This window comes from Metopolophium dirhodum, chromosome 9, assembly GCF_019925205.1.
Source record: "Metopolophium dirhodum isolate CAU chromosome 9, ASM1992520v1, whole genome shotgun sequence".
Classification (NCBI taxonomy): domain Eukaryota; kingdom Metazoa; phylum Arthropoda; class Insecta; order Hemiptera; family Aphididae; genus Metopolophium; species Metopolophium dirhodum.
In genome coordinates, this window is record NC_083568.1 from 8,872,133 (window position 1) to 8,886,064 (window position 13,932).

Genomic DNA, 13,932 nt, shown 5'->3' on the forward strand with positions numbered 1-13,932 from the left:
CATACAATAGGTATACTATTATTCAATTTAACTCTATTTTCGAAAATATTTTTAATTATCAATTTTAAATATTACAAATAAATATAAGTCGATTGAACTTTACTGCCCTAAAAAGATTGATTTTTACTTTAGTTCTAAAGTTCCGAAACGTGCCCACCCCTCAAGTTATTGAAGAACTTACGTCAAAAATGGACTGAATTCAACTGCGGCTGAACGAAGTGTTGTCAAAGATATTTAAAACAATATTGAAGTATGTTAGCAAAATGTTAAATGTATCTAACTCTTCAACACTTTACATTAGACGACCCATCACCATGTTCCTTGTTTGTTTAAAAGCATACTGTGCGCATGTCCCGAGGTTCGTATTTATAATTGTATTCAACAAAGAATGAACAAGTCGACCATAAAATTATGGTTTGAATATTTTTTACAGATGCTAAATCATATAACACCTTTGATAAAAATCGTGATTTTTTTTTCAAATCAAATTAGGTATAAACTTATTTTTATAAACTGGTATTCAGTTTTAATTGTTGTTAATTCTAACAGAATAACATTTCTACAAAGTCACACTATTTCTGCAAACAGAATTTTATTATTATCGATCACCAGTGTTTATTTTAAATTTTTTTAAATTATATAACATTCGAGTTTTTAGTATCGTTCTTACTTGTTATACCTACTTATCGTATCATAGTATATTTATGGTATAATAATTATACTGTCAATACCATTATTTTTAATAAAATTTATAAGATATTTATAAAGTTAATAAATATTATTATTGTACCTACCTACCTATTACATAATATATTATACCAATTATTATTATTGATAAATATTTTTTTCCCGAGTAATAGGTATTTTGTACTTACTGATATATTTTCTGTACAATATTATTTGTGGACACCTGTGTTATTTATTGAAATGTATTGATATATTTTGATTGTATTAAATGCAATCGAGTTGTTGTTTCTATAATTTATAAACAGTATTCTTAAGTTAAAAAACGGCTACACAATATTTTTTTCTTAATTAATCGAATAAAATAATCAAAACAAAGTAAAGCGGTATTTTATAAAAATATAAAATATATTGTATGATGTACCTATACAGTAAAAAGTTCAGTTATAATAATACTTTAATCGTTATATTTAAAGGCATGTTAGTTATATACACCAAACAAAGGATGGAGCCACTATTAGATTGAAAAAAAAAAATAAATAAAATATTTACTATTATAATATACTGTTATGATGTGTTAGACAAAAATGATTTAAAATATTATTATAGAACACCAAAGGAAAAGAAAACCCAACGGTATCAATGATGAGTATATGGCGTATACATTATTGCGTTACCAAGAACGTGACGAAGAGTTAATATTATTAATTATTGAGGTTTCGACAGTGTTTTTATCATTAATCGATGTTCCGAAGTTTCCATTAAGTTTCCTTTAAATTATGATCGCTTAACGTTGGATTGAAAAGGATATATCGATAGTAATGACGACAATAATTTCTCATATTGTTTGAATATATAAGTACCTATATATAGTGTAGTCTTAAATCATAGAAATAATTCATTTTCAACGGATTTCGATGGTTTTTTTTTATCACTGAAGCTGTGTACGAGTTCGATCATCGTTTGAATGTAATTTTTAGGCATTATGAGTACCTACTTACCTACTTATTATTAGCAATTTATTGTATATGAAATATTGTACTAATTTCATATTATAATACAATAGAATGATCGTCGTTGTTTATATCATATTGATGATATCATTATGCGGTGTGATGGAATTACATTCACCGTGGCGAATGTGATGGGACATGATTTAGTTACGTTTTATTTCAAATAATCTCGGGAATGACGATTTTTCCGATGAAATGTTATGGCAGCTTGCGTTCGGCAAATGGGAAAATACAAAATTTCAAAAAATAAAATAACCACCTATAAGTCTTTACGGCGTGCAAAATTTCCGTGTCTGGCGTATAGCTTATATTTAACAACGAAGAACACTTTTTCTTTTTTAAGAAATGCCACTTATCATCACTTACGCGTAAATAAAGTTTTTCGCTGTTGAAAACATCGAGGTAACCATGGAAACAATGAGCACGGCGGATTGTTAATATTAATTTTTTTTCGCCACGGGAATATTGAGTTTTGGAGAATTGTGGAAATTAACGCGCATAACTATATTGTCATGAAACATTACTGCCGTGTTATTGCAGTACTCGGGATTTTATATTAAAAAGCTGTCTGCAGCGTGTGGTTTGGTGTGTAGTAGAAAGTTTAGAAAGCCTAAAAACCTAGATAGGGGATCACATCACGTGGCAAGAACACCGCTCGCGACGGTTGAAGATTAATATTTTAAAGTTTTAAGAGGACGTCGTGGACAGTTTTCGTTCACTAGTTTCAACTTTCAATGGACGAGTGTACTGATCGTTTTGATATTTAAATTAATAAGGGTAGAAGGTAGAACGTTATGACGTGTGTTCTCATGTATAGATATTTTACGATATTTTAATATTTAAGTGATTTATTAGGATTTTCAACTTTCAGTTATTCACATATTCATAACCCACTTGAAAATTAAAATATCGTAAAATACCTGCGCAAGAACACAGATAAATATGTTTTTACCTAAAAATTTGATAATATAGATCAACTCACTCCAATAGCAATACTAACAGCACACTGTCGAAATTGGTGATCGAAAATTTGCAATGTACAGTACGCGTGTAAGACGTAGACAATACATGGGGGTACTTCGACTTAATGGTATATAATATTCTATAATATGTACCTAGGTATGTAGATAATAATAATATATTAAAAACAGATAATATTATGCACTGTTAAAATGTGTCAACTGTGTGAATAACAATATAATATTGCAGTTATCTTTGATCGTTGCATACTTTTGTGGAACACGTTTCGAGTACGAGATCCTCTGCGTGCAATAACTTTTGGACTATCAAACTTTCTAAACACGCGCTTGTACAGTAGTCAATTGTGACACGGTCTGGATAGTTAATATAATATTTACGGCTGCAACGTATTATGAGTAAGTTACCTATAGATAGTAACTTTATTATATATTGATAACATAATATAGTGGCGAACACAATAAATATCATAATAGTTTATGCGTGATAAATACAATTTGTTTGCATAATATTCGAATCGTATAATACACGCATCATTGCTTATCAACTCGCACCATTAAATGTAAAACGTATTATGATGAATTAGTTTAACTTTCAGATATCTATATAGGTACACGGTCACGCTGCAGTCATATGGTAGTGCTCGAATTAAATTTATTTTACTCACAGTATTGTTTGAAAAATTGTAGAGGTGAGTGAATTGCAATATAATAGGTATATGTATGTATTTTAGTTGAAATAAAATATATATGTCCAAAATTGTTATATGTATAATGTCATTCGTGGTGTTGTGAAAGGTATCGAATGTAAAACCCGGATAACGTCGATTTGGGTCAAAGTTTTGCAAAACTAAATTCCAATGTGTGGAATCATTTGGAAATCGTATTATTTCAAAACTTTTATTTTCATGGAATAACGATCGAGTCAGATAAATACATAATAATATTATGTGTGCCTATACGCCTTAAGAGTACCTATATCAATTGTGTCATCTATACAACATAATTATTATTTATGCAATGCTAATGACATGAATGGATAACACGTAGGTAATCTATTATATGACATGATATATGAGTAAAGTTGTAAAACTAAATATTAGCGAGAAGAGGTTCACCTTTGTGTAGGTATTACTTTTTGAAATTTAACGTTTGACTTCAATTTTATATTTTATTTAAGAAAAAAATCTTCGTATGGAAATTATATATGAGTGCTTTATCGCATTCAGTAAATGTTTGGACTTTTTCACTTATAATTTGGGCCTAAGTTACCAGGGCATGTTCTCAATAAAAATAAAAAATAAATTTGTTTTTATAACGCTCAACCCATTGTTAAGAACGTTTCGACAGTGAAAATGGTCAAATTTACAATGTATGCATATCTGTAGGCTTTATTCAATTACTATAGTTTAACTTTGTTTGAACTTTGAATAGATTACCATGAAAATTAATGGTGTATGGTTATTGATTATATTATTTTCTAGGGCTATTATATCGTGATGACGTGAATCGTCGTAACGGTTAAGAGACTTTGAGACTTGAGACTTACAAAGATGTAAAGTGTGAGGCAATTAGAATTTATATTAATTTTGAGATAATTGTATAAATATAATAAAAGAATAAGTTGACAGTTGTACATCGAAAAACGATGATTTTTTAATATAGGACTTTCCGTTACACAGTGGGTTTAAATTAAAAGAATATGAAAAGTTTCATAATTCATATTGATTTTATATAAAAATCCTAGAGAATTTTGTTTAGAAGATAAAGTAATTAAAAATTAAAAACTAAAAAATTAAAATTAAATTAACATTCCTGTTTGGAAAACAGAAATTTGTATTATCACAGGATCATCCTTGAGCGGTACAAAAAATCTCAAATATTCGAAAATATGTTCTTCAAGTGTATATTCCAACAATCAAAATGTGAATACATGCAAGATTTAAGCATACAATTAGGACGAGCATACACAAAAACACCGTATATAATATAAACCTACCTATATTTGTCATAGAGTAAAATATAACTAATTACAGTGAAAAATACACAACATGCAGGGGAAAAATAAAGTTTTGACAGAAGAAAAAACTATTTAGTCAAATCAACAGGAGTGATGTATTACAATAATATTCTATAATTAGTAAGTATAAAATAACACTATTTTGTAAAAATATTTGAAAATTTATCAAAATATATATATAAATATATTACATGCAATAATAATTGTGGATAGATTAAGGAAATGTTCGTAAGCTGTCATAATATTCTGATATATTTATCCTGGAATTAAGGTGATATCGTTGTATTTGATTAATTGTTAATCTAAATTTCAAGTTGTATAAATTATTTATAACATCAAATAATTATATGTACATCAGTCATCAAACAATCGGTTAAGTATTAACTACATACACTTATTTGTCGATATAATACATTTAAAATTAAACGTAATTATAATATAAGAATGACATTAATTATATAAGATATATGTAGTAAAATAGAAGAATAACAATGATTTATGTTTATTATTTTAAATAACATTATAATAGAATAATTTATAAAAGGATAAAAGAAAAATGTCATTAAAGAACGTTGTATGAACTTTTATTAAAAAAAGTGATTTCAGTCATTGTCCGATAATGTTTGGCAAAAATCCTTTTAAACGTTTTATATTGTATAATAATATTATAATTTTCTTACAAGTTACAGTAATACATATTAACTATAGTTTTATTAAAAATGAAAAATGTTTTTATAACAAAAAAAAAATAAATATTAATTTAGTTTAAAATGTTTTTTCCACAAACGTATATTATCAAACAATAACTGAAATCACTTTTTAATATCCACAGTTTTTCTTTCAGCCAGCATTCCATACAACGTTCTTTAGTGACATTTTTTTATTTTAGATTCCGAGTGGTGCGTGGGACTACGAGAGACGGGAGTTATATTATTGGTTCTACTATACACTGATAATATATTGTGTTTTTTTGTCGTTCGCAAAACTATTTTTGAGGCACTAGAGCCAAAGGTTTTGTGTAGCTCATATGTGTATTAGATTAACTAAAGACGCACACACACACACACATATAATATGGTACTTTAAAGGGTTTTATTTTTAGAAACATACAGTACTTCAACGGAAAAACTGGATATGCGAATCTGGCATTCGTATAAATATTTCTCTTTTATTTAATCCATTATTATAGAATACAAAATACAAATTCTGACTTAAAACTTAAAATGTATTATAAAAATATTTTAGTATACAGGGTAAAAAGAATTTATAAAATATGGTGGCTATGCTGCTATGGTAGATTATACATTTTAATTTTTAATTTTTTGTAAAAATGGCCAAAGTATAATAAATACTATAGTTCCAATATTAGGTACGTCAGTTCTATATTTTTGTAAACCCTTTTTAGGGTTATTATCCTTAGAACAAATATTTTAATAACTAAGAAACTGCTTATTCGAATTTTGAATTAGGAACATTATAATTTAAAAAAAATTATCCTCTTAATAATTTATAAAGAAAGACAGAAGTTTGTATCATCAAAGGATATTTCTTAAGTAGTAAAAAAATTCAAGGATTTGAAAAAATTGTCTAAGTGTATTTTAAAATTCTAAAAATCAGAATTTGAATAAAATTCAATAGTAAAGGAAATACAGGGGTGAGCATGCTTGGTGTATTATCCTGTATAATACTTGAGGGTTATTCGGGACAAATTGCTTAAAAATGTAATTTCACAAAGAATAATATTTATACACATTTAGATGGTGTCTAAATCATTGAAAAAATTCCACTTTTGCCATTTCATCCCATACCACGATCTACGACCGTAAATATTATTAAATCCACCGTATGATTCGTCCTGCCAATGAACACCCCTCTAAGTTTATGTAAATATTTTTTTCATTTCAGATTATAAGCTCTTTATATTCTTGTAAACTGTGTTTTATTTCAATAAACGATGGGAGCCAAAGAAGAAGTAAAGCTAACGCGGTTCCTCCTCTGCCCCTCTATTCCACGAAAAAAAGAAAGGTTCTCTGGCCAGAGGTTTGCAAATTGTTGATTCTTAAATAATAAATATCAATTCGACCTGTATAGAGCTGTAGTAGTGCTTCGGAAATAATAATATTATGGAATACTTGTCGAGTGCTGATATTGTGTATAGCAGATTTCCAAGAAAAAAGCCATCACGGGGATATCTAGTGGTAAGATTTGATTTTTAGTTAAATACTTTTTCATTGCGTTTGTCTTGATACTGAATTTCCAATACCTATTATATGGGTATATTTTTATTTGTTTATTTTATTACCCCACGGAAAGGCTTAGAGCCATCCCATTAAATATAGGCACATTATTTATTTATTCGCCATATCCTATATTGTTGGGTTCGTTTTCATTTTGTTATTATATATTCATTTTCCTTAGGTACATTTAATGTTTTATAATCGTATCAAATAATCATGAGAAGTTTCTAAAAATTACGACGATACTGTTGCATTCTGCGATCGAGTAATTAAATTAAATTTTACATTATTTTATTGAATAACAATAATTGATTATACCCACTAATACGGCAATTTTTAATATTTAGAAGTTTGATTTCCCCTTTTTATTTAACAATATTCCGAATATTGTAGCACGATTGTTGCAGTTTCGTCGATTAATAGCTTTTTAACTTAACAGTTTATTAGTTATTGTGTAATTGTATTTATAATATTTTATTACATATTAAGTTGTACATAATAACTGCGTAATATGGCTCATGCCCGTCAAATATTTAATAAAATAATATCGATTTGGTAGGTAGGTGTTGATAACAATATAATATATTATTATTGTTGAAATTATTTTGCATAATGTAAAATAAGAAATTGACCATATTATATTATTATTTTAGCCACCTGCCCACTGCTAACTGCCAATTTATCACTAAGGTATAAAAATTTCTATGTAAACAATATTGATAACCACTGTGTGACGGGGAGTATAAGATCATTCCCCCGGGGGTTTTTACACCTTTAGCCATATGTCGCGAGTGCGGCTACTTCACGCCTTTTGACGACGCGGTCACATCCCTCCGACGGGTTTCGTCAGGACGCCCTGGCGGCAGGCTGGCGGTCCCCCGCCGGCTACTCTCGTACGAGGTAGATCGTTGGGTCTCGTTGATCCGCGTCGGCGAGCGCTGGATTCGACCCAGTCAAATTCCTCCCCTTCTACTAAGGCGCTACTACCGACAAGTAGAATAAAAAAAAAAAACAACTAGTAAACAATATTATAAATAAAAAATAAAAAAAAAAATTTTAAAAACACACTTTTCCATAAAAACATTTAAAAAAAAATTTTAAAAATTGCACTAAAAAGACAAAAATAATTCTCTGTACTTAAAAATAATGAAAAATTTATTGATGAAAAATTTAAAAGTGTGTGGTGCTCATACACTTGACATATATTCCCAGTCACTATCTTATAAACATGATTGAACAAAGAAGTGTATGTGAGACTTTCCTTGGCTTTTAAATTTTTCATCAGTAAATTTTTCATTATTTTGCTCTTATACTTGACATATACTGCCAGTCACTATCTTATAAACAGGATTGAACAAAGAAGTGTATGTGAGACTTAGCTCGGCTTTTAATGTTTTGTATGATGCACCACACACTTTTAAATTTTTCATCAATAAATTTTTCATTATTTTTAAGTACAGAGAATTATTTTTGTCTTTTTAGTGCAATTTTTAAAATTTTTTTTTAAATGTTTTTATGGAAAAGTGTGTTTTTAAAATTTTTTTTTTTATTTTTTATTTTCTACTTTTTAGTTGAAAGTAAATAATTAAGAACATGAAGTTACGAACAGTCTGTTGCTCTTATTTTCACTGCTGACTGTAGTGTTTAAAGAATATCGGTATCCGGTGTTTTCGGTACCTATATCAGAATACCGGTATAATGTTATTTGGTAATAATTACCGTTGTTACCATAGATATTATAATAATGGATAGGACACGCCTATACTTGCTTCGTAAGAGGTTGCGGTTTTTTTTGGAGAAGAGAGAAAGTTCAATATCTGCGAGAGATATTACGGCGACGTCGTGGGGACAATCCTTTTTTTTTTTTTTGGTCCATGTCCCAAAATGACAACGGATTATTGTATTGTCATCCAAGACCAAGGTCTATACCAATTTTCAGAATTTTTCATCTTCAAAAAGTGCCTCAAATCGAGTGCGCAAGATTTGATCACAGACAGACGTGAAACCAAACTTAAGAAAAGTGTTAAAAATAGGCATGTTTTAGCGCTAATTATAAAATATGATAATAGTACAACGGGCACCGGGCCATTTCGGGCCGCTTTTAAAATCAGACAGTGGTAAATTCCCACATTGCCCCTCCCCCCCCCCCCCAAATGACGCCACTGGCTGAACTTGACGCCGCGGAAATATCGTAATGGAACGGGTTAGTCGGAAAATGGGTTGTACCAATAAAATTTCGCGGGAAAGCGGAAGATTAATTCCATCATCAACAAAATTTACAAACTATTACAGATAAGTTTGATACGGGTGGTATTATATAATAATATAGGTACTAGCAAAGTGTACTAGGAAACATTGTTTTTTTTTCATACGTTTTCGTCATCATAATATTGCAAACCGTCACAATATTTGGCGTCGCCGCGAGCGATGTCAACAATGTTACGAAACCCGAGATACTATACAGAATCTGGAGCTCCCTTTGCAGCTCATTAATCGTGGTCGAACACGGTTTCGAGTATAAACCACTTGAACAGGTCTCGGACACATAAGATTGCAGTGATATGGTGTATTATTACACGGTATTATAACTTTAATAGGAATGATAAATCGTCGCGTCTGAGAAAAAATTATTTCATGTCGAGCTCGCAGTTTTTTATGGTTCGTTAATAGTTTTTTTCCAAATGTTAAGACGTGTTCATGGATTTATGTGACTAATAACGATTTTTCCGATTTTTTCCTATGCCAATATAGTACTGTTAGATCAATACGGATATTATATTTTTATTTTTTTATAACCTTCCAAAAATTAAATAATATTACCTAACGTTAAAAAAAATATAAAAAAACGCTGTAACTATTGTATTAAACCTTTTTTTTCAACATTCGAATAAACCAATAACTAAACAAATTAATAATCAAGTCAGTTTCATCAAACGTCGTGTTAAATAAATAAAATACTTACACTTTTGATTTGATCACATATTACGCTGTAGGTTATTTACCTATTAAACGGCTTGATATATTGATGTGATTGCCTTAATTTGTAGTATTGAATAGGTATTGCAACATTGTAATCTATATGCAAATCATTAAGATCATAAGCCTTTATCCTTAAACTAACCTAATACTGTTGTTGTTTTAAGCCATTGAGATTTGTATTTCTAGACGCGAGTTGAGAAAATATGATATTAAGAGGACGCCTCACCCATATGTGTTGTCCCCGTCTTACAATTGCGTAACATGGAAAATGTTCAGCAGATTACGTTAAGCTCCAATTACTTTAAAAATTTGAGTGAATCGATATATTATTGTGAAACTTGATGGTAAGAACATTATCTGTGTGTGTATGTTAGTTTTCTACGATAATTAAATTTTTTAGCAAGTTGTGCGTATATAATATAGCGTAAATTGAAAATGCTTATATATAACTCACTTAAAAATGAATAATCGTAAAAAACCAACATTTGCGAACACAGATAATTTGCTTACCATCAAGTTTTATCTTTTCAATCTAATTTTTAAACTAACGGAGCTAAACGTGATCTGCTGAGTGTCAATTTGCTACCTATGTTATAATCTTGTAAGACGAAGACAACACATGACAAACTGTTAAAAATGACAACATTTTACAGTGTTTTAGTATTGTATTGGTACCTATAATGATTTTATCTAACTTTAGGTTTATCCATAATCGAATAATATTAAATTAGGAAAAATTAGGTTTATTATGTTCGTCCATATTCTATATTATAATTGATAAAAGCTCTTAGAGTTGGGTTAAGTATTTATTTAATTTAAAATTGGTTAAACTATGAATAAAACACAACGCTTCACAAACTGCTTAAGTTTTTTAACTGGTTAATAAAAATAAATTAATAATATTATCCTATAATGATTATAATGGAAATAGTGATAATATTTAATGAACAGAATTCTGTTTTTTTAGAAAGAAAACTAATTTAGATTAAAATTTTAAATTCACTATTTTTAATCACGAGAAATTATCATAAACTGAAAACGTATTATCATTATCGAGGAAATTTATAAATAGACTATTTAAATCATATGATATATAAAGTTACATATATAGATATATATACTATAATATATTATTATATATGGTAATCAATCGTGTTTTATAAGCCATTGCTTCTCAGCCTTTTTTTTTATACAATGATAGCCTAATTTATTAGACGCATAAAAATAGCAACACAAAATAATAAGAGGGTTTTTGAAAAATCAACACGTCTTATAGACCTAAATGTTCAACATAAGCCACTTTATTGGAACAATAGTCTAAGTCAAAATCCAATTAGAATTCTTTAAAACAATACAAATATATTAAACCTAATATAGGATAATATAACCGATAATATTTTAATGTACCATGGTACCTACACAAACATCTAGATTTTATTTTAAAACTGTATTTATTTATTATTTTTTTTCTTCTAAATGATTGTCTCTCAATATTTAATTATAAAAGTTTTTATCAAAATGTAAATATATAATATACAAATGTAATGCTAATGACAGTCGAAGCAGTCGAAGCAGAAATGTCTAATTTCAAGACAAAAAAAAAAAAACCACCTAAATCTAAATTATTTAGAATGAGATGACTATATCGTCACAATTGTTTTTCCTTATATGTGGTTTTTACTATTGTCCATCACGTCAAAATTATGGTTAGTCCCTGACCATCGAGTAGGTATAATATAATATTATATTATGATGTTATTTGTTTTTGTTATTGTTTTGTTGTTTTTTACATCGGATAAAATTTTTTTAAAAAGGAGAAAGTAGGCATGTGCATATTTTGTAAACACAATACACAAACGACTGAAATTAAAAAAAATTGCAACGATAAATTTACATAATAGTACAATACACATAATATCCAGTATTCCAGTATATTATACGTCATAATGAACGACAGGTGGATAATGTGCCTAACCGTACATTATAAATCGATAAATTTATTTTCGTTAAAAAGTTCTTTGTCAATAATATTCCGTGTAGGTAATTTCATCGTGTGAACTGCATAGATATATATTATACTAATTGTTCAGCATGTCTTGCTATTGTTATTGTTTGTAAGTATTGTTATAAATATTTATTTCATTCATAAAAAGAATAGGTATACATATATAGTATTTTTATTGATGGCCGATATTTATCGTAAGGATAACTATTGTACACTTGAATGCGTTTTATATTGATAAAAATGATCGATTTTGTTTAGCTCACGTATATTATTGTGTACCTCGATTTCATCATACAACAATACAACAAAAGTCAATATTGTAATTTATTATTATAATATATACATTATATACAATGTACAATGTACATGGTTAATTGAATTATGGTGAACGAGATATTTAGTTTTAATATGTTAGTAGTTTATTGTTTGTGTTTCGCGGTAGATATCTTTAACCTTTAAAATATAATATTGTAAGAACAAATTAAAACAAATGCATTATTTATTTTGCCATCTTACAATATACCTATACTACGCATTTTAGATTCTGAGCGAAGCTATGTTGATTTTACAATGATTTGTGTTTTTTTTTTATTTTTATTTTTCATCTTTGTAGTTATTAAGCAAACAGGTAGATTTTAATTTGATTTCGCGTTCAACATTCATTAATATATATGCATACAAATAATTTTAAGTTTCACATAGCATAAACTAAAAGCACATTACAATTTTATTTTTTAATTATTTTTATTAAAATGATTTTACCAATTGTGAGTGTTTTACCATAACCGTGAAAATCTTTTCATTAATTTACATACCGTTTGACACGTAAATAGTATATAAAATAACATTCGCCTTTTGGAAATCATTGCTCAATGACGACCTGGAGGGTCTCCGGCTTTAAGGCGAAGTATATTATATAACTCTGTTATATCGACCTAAATATTTTGTTACAAAGCAGTGAACAAAAATATCATCCCTTTACGCATCAAATGTACAGTATTAAAACTTATACAAACAACTTATGATAAGCAAATACTTAAATCACTTTTATACACGATTAATAATCTTTGACTGTACTTATAATACAAAAGCTACTGTTGTACGACTATTGTATTCAATTGTGTCACATTTTTTTTTGTTCGGAGTAGAAAGTCAGTGTTTAATATCCTAGTTCAAATGTGAAGTGTACTATATTATTTTTGTTTTTGAATCTGTATAATATTATAAGTCTTAACTAAAATAATAATAATATTAATAATATTTAAATATAGTACCTATATTAATTTAACCTTGTAACTATAATATTATAATGGTATTCGACTACGTATAGACACGTAAGACAATGATGACATAGAATTCTCGAAATTTAGTATAATGTAAGGTTGTATTGTTGTTTATGGATTTTTAATCTTTATGGTTTTCTTAAAGTATTTTATTAAGAATTTTATTTTAAAATTCATAACCACTTTTATTAAAAATAGAAAAACACAAGAAATGCGTGAAATATTTTAATAACAGTTGCTTTCAAATATACGAGCACTTAGAATATATTGTTTGAAACGTGGTCTGAAATATATTACGATCGTCTTAAAAACAATGCGTACGATGTAGATAATTGATATACATTATATATATTCACATGGACATTAAAAAATGTATATAAGTATTAAAAAAAAATTAAATTAAATTAAATTAAAATATATTATAATACCAATTAAGGTCCTTTTTATTTAAAAATCCACAAGTATATATCTACAACTTATTGTACTATTTTATATGAGTATGTAAACTTAAACAAATTAAATTTAAAAAGTAACATCTCAATACTGTGACAGGTACTTAAACTCTGTTAATATAAAACAACACAACTGATGTCAATAACTCGGTTACCAAATTATTTCAATTAAGATTTTCAACTTAAAAATAAAAAAAAACTGTACCTACTTCAATAGATAATAATATTTAAATTTTTAAAGACTTGGTAATATTATTCTGAGATAATTTTTTGTTTTCACTG